This window comes from Lactuca sativa, chromosome 8 (genome assembly GCF_002870075.4).
Source record: "Lactuca sativa cultivar Salinas chromosome 8, Lsat_Salinas_v11, whole genome shotgun sequence".
NCBI classification, from domain to species: domain Eukaryota; kingdom Viridiplantae; phylum Streptophyta; class Magnoliopsida; order Asterales; family Asteraceae; genus Lactuca; species Lactuca sativa.
Window position 1 is genome coordinate 340,528,711 of NC_056630.2, and position 4,868 is coordinate 340,533,578.

Sequence of the window (4,868 nt, forward strand, 5' to 3'; positions counted from 1 at the left end):
GGATAAGACAAAGACCAACTAGGACCATTTTATGAAATGTTATGATAAAAACTACACTAACTCTTGAATATTTGTTTGTCAAGAAATGTTTATTGACAAAAGAATCTTATATGTCAAGGAATCAGTGGGAGTCTTAATGGTCTTGAAAAGTTTCAAGAACAAATCAAATAAACCTTATCGATCATCACTAGCACACGAGTTGAGGTTTACAACCTATCGTGTTGACGTTATTTTGTTTCTGTGCTATTCCAATTAAGTTAATTATGCATGTGAGTTCTATGAGTTCTCATTTTGAACGCATAAAAGGCAAGGCACCTTGATCAATGGAAAGTACATTGATAAGAAAAGGTGAGCTGCTTAACTACTTGGAAGACATGGTGGGCAGCTGTGCTACCATAAAGGCAAGAAATCGAGATGAAGAAAGTTCGATCCATATGAGTTTGAATTTGTCATAAACTTTGGTTTTGACAAATTCACATGGATAGGAACAAATACACCGTTTAAATCTAAGTTTCATAAGATTTCCTCCTTCATGAAAATGATTGTGAGGAAATGCTTTCACTAAGAAAGATTTTAAGAAGATAGTGATTGTAAAATTGCATTCTCGAATTCGATTATGGTTACGGTATCCCTTTCCATGATTTGAATTGTGAGCTTTGGCAATTAGTCTTAATTGTTTAGACACACATATGAACTATCTAAGGCAAAGGTGTATAAGATTAAGAGGCCTTGATAAAAGATTATCAAAGCATTAAGTATTAGAAACATGGACTTAAGAAATTCAATAGGTAATGTTTTTCTGAAAGTTAAGTTGTTTCTGAATACATGTCGAAGCTAGTGGGAGCATAAGTGTTATGTTTTATAATAATCATCATGATAGTGGGAGCATAAAAGTTATGATTGTATGATTATTATGGAAAGTATTGCAAGGTGGCAATATTAATTATAGAAAACAAGAGTCATCTTTTGCAAAGTCGCAAGGATGGAATAGTTGTTTTGCTATAATTAAGGGAGAGAATATTATGCTTCATTTCAAATCTAAAGGATTAGGTTGAGAAAGGTTAAAAAATTTAGTCAAAGGTACATAGTGTGTTCTTAAAATTTCGATTATGATTACAACATTCCTCTTCACTATTCGAAATTTAAGAATATAGCAAATAAAACATTATGCGTCGTGTCCTATATGCTTCGGGTATAGGATCGATTGCAAATGCTTTAATGTTTGACCATTCTAAAATTTTCCAAATGTCTAGCGCATTTAGAGGGAAAGGGGACTAGAATCGGTTTTGACTAAAATAATTAAACAACTATCAAAGGACAATCCAAAGTTCGACGAGGATTGGTTGCTTGTGAGTAGTTGGAAGCATGGTATTGAATGGATCATATCGACATTATTATGAATAGAAAAGATTGTATTAAGAATGAGTTGTCATATGGAAATTGTGGAAATGTTTGATATTGGATGGACCATATCGACATCATTAAGAATAGATAAGATTCTATTAAGAATGAGTTGTCATATGGAAAATATGGAAGCGTGTCCATATTGGAAATTGAATATTGAAAATCTATGTCTAGATTAGAAAATTTTATGCAAAAGGATGTTCAAAGGAATGTACTTTGAGCGAGAGACATCATATCTAAGGAATTGTCTTGTAACAATGTCCGATAGAGGACTTTGTAATATCATTGGCAATAGTCTTTGTGACTTTGGTGCAGTGACATTACGAAATGATCATTTCATAGAATGTTAGAATCTAGCATATTTTATAAGTAACAAGAATTTGATATTCTCACACTTATGAAAAAGGATTTGGAGTTGTGAAATGAGAATGATTGGAAATGTGTTCAATTTGATCTACTTCACAAAAGTAAGAACCATAGGTAAACATTGTGTGCATGCTAAGGGCATGGGACAAGTGTAATAATTCAAGTAAGAAGTTGATTACCCGAAACAACAAATAATGAGTAATCGATATGGTGATAAATAAAAGGAGTTTTATTTATACTCAAAGGTTTGAGGCCATATGGGATTAGTATTATTCTTGTGTTTCACATTTGTATGTTTTGACTTCCAGAATAATTGAATTTATTAAGAATAATCGAATTATTCGAACGGGCCACAGTCGTTCATATGTTGGAAGTAGATATGAATAACGACTGTCGTGAATTGGTGTGTGGAATGTCTAAAAGAGTATTAGACATAAGCAAATGTTTGCTGCAACATTCATGAGTGCTTATGAATATGATTTGAGCATTGGATTAAACCCACGATCACTTGGATCACTCCATGAATTGTATCACGAGTGATTGGTGAGACGATAACATCTTATATTCTTGAAACCGAGATGTGTGAGTTGTATCTTGCAAATCGGTTGCACATTGATAATATGTAAACGCACTAGTAACTTGGTGTTATAAAACATATTATTGTGTGTAATTCGGTGAGTGAGTGCAAGCAAGCATTGTATCAAAGTTTATCCGTTCCTTTTATCCAAAGTAGGATAAAAGCGATATCTTTGGGCCCCTCGATGATTTAGTGATGACAAACGTAAATGCTCGGTCGGGCTAGGGATAATTTGATTTGTTCAATTAGTCGGTCGTCATAAATCAGAAATTGAGAAATAGTACAAAGAGAATGATTAGAAATCATGTCTTACGATATCTAGAATGGAGGAATATATGATCCCTTATCTAAAGGACACGCGTATCTGATAGGATCAGAGTTGACAACGGCTTTGGAAAGCTACGATTGCAGATCAGGATCTGAAGTCATACGCAGAATAGTTATTAGACTTATCCAAGTGGGAGACTGTTGGATTAGTGTCTAAGTCCATAACTATTTTGGTATGTACTTGACCCGATGGTCCATGGTCCTTTTAGGTTGCCTTTACCAAAGCAACTTGATAGGATGAATTATGGAGAGAAAGGATTAAATATGATTTATTAATATATTATGGGAATAATATATTAAAGGAGAAATCATATTGTTTAATTAATATTAGTCAATAATTAATTGGTAATTAGTTTTGTGACTAAAAGAGATTAATTAAACTTAAGGGATTGGAATTGTAATTATAGGGTAATTGCAATTTGGGCCATGGATTGCCTTGTATCAAGGTGTGGATGAATTCTATGGGGAAACCCATAAGGAAATCGTCCAAGGGCTTGATTAAAGGAGTCTATGGGTTGCTTAGGGCTTAAGCATCAAAATTAGGGTTTCCTTGTTAGATAACCCTAATAGCCTCACTATATATAGACCCCTTAAGGACCAAAGACGTGGCCAAGACTCCTCTAGGGTTTGTAGACGTTTTTGGGCAGCCTCCATCCTCTCTCCTATTCATCCTCTTGCTTATGGTGTTTGTGAACCATTAGAGGAGTGACATTTGTGACTCTAAGCTTTCTAAAGTCAATAGAAGAAGGATTTGGTATTATTATTGCTACATAACAATCAAGGTAATATCTTAAACCCATTCTTATGTTAATATGATTACTTGAATGCTAGAATTAGGGTTTATAGTCTTGGATAACTTGCATGTTCAATAGAGAAACCTAGATCCAAGCATTAGGGTTTGTATGAGCACATAGGATGTCTTATGACCAAAACCCATCACAAAGCACATAACCAGACCAAGATAATTATCACAAAGACAATCATCTTCTAAATACCCCTCTTTGGTGGGCCGGAATTATGGCCTTGGACCCACCCCTACTGGAAGGTAACTCACCTCGTACGAGTAGCTGCTGATAATCTGCGCGGGAAACCTCTGTATGCTGCTGCTCCGGAAATCCTCCGGCTATAATCCCCCCAAAGCACTCAGTCAGAATTTGATATCTACTCTTAGGGTAAAATGACTATTTTACCCCCAACCAAGTCCAAGTCAAAGTCAACTTCCAGTTGACCCGACTCGCCGAGTTGGGCCGTCAACTCGTCGAGTTTGGCAACGACTTGACAAGTTCCCCTTCTTTACGAACATCAATAAACCTTCATCCGACTCGCCGAGTTGTATGAACAACTCGTCGAGTTCACCTTCATCTGATGAACAAGTCCTGACCTTGACTCGCCGAGTTGTATGAACAACTCGTCGAGTTCATCTTCAAACACAAGGATATTGCCTTGGACTCGCCGAGTCTGTTCTAGCACTCGTTGAGTCCCATGAACTCCAGGTCTAAAACTAAGTCCAATACGTTGGGTCACTCCTTCTGACCTGCTACAACCCTTCTAACACCCAATTGAATTCTTTTGACCCTCAATATATATGGGACTAAATGCCTTGTACTCGTCGATCCCCAAGAACGGACTCGCCGAGTCAGTAACATCCACACCCTAAATCCTCGATTTATGATGTACAACACTTGCCCAAATGATAGATCCAAGCCCCTAAGCTCGATCTAGCACATAAAGTTACGAACTTTACGTGCATGCATGGGACTTTTGAGCCAAAAAGGCTCTAAAATGGCTCTTTTGTTGCATGGGACCTTCCTTGGGGTGCAAAAGCAACCCAAATCTGCCTTGTGACTCTTCCCAAGTGCTAGATCCGAAGTCTTGACCCCAACCATGTTTGCAAATCATGGTTTGTCACCTCATATGGCTTAAAAGCCCTAAATCTTCCCCAAAAAGGGATCTAACAAATAAGCAAGCAAGGTATAGACTTTATACCTTTCAAAGACTGCAAATGATGAACCAAACTCGAATCCTTCAGTCTCCTCTTGATCCTTCTATGCTCTTCCTTCTTCCTTGAGGTCAAAACCCACAAAAATCACTCAAAAGCCTTAGATCTTGCACCAAAACACTTAGGGTTTGCTATGGAGGGTCTTTGGGAGCAATAGGGACGAGTGGTGGCTGAAAGAGATGATTAAATAGGGTG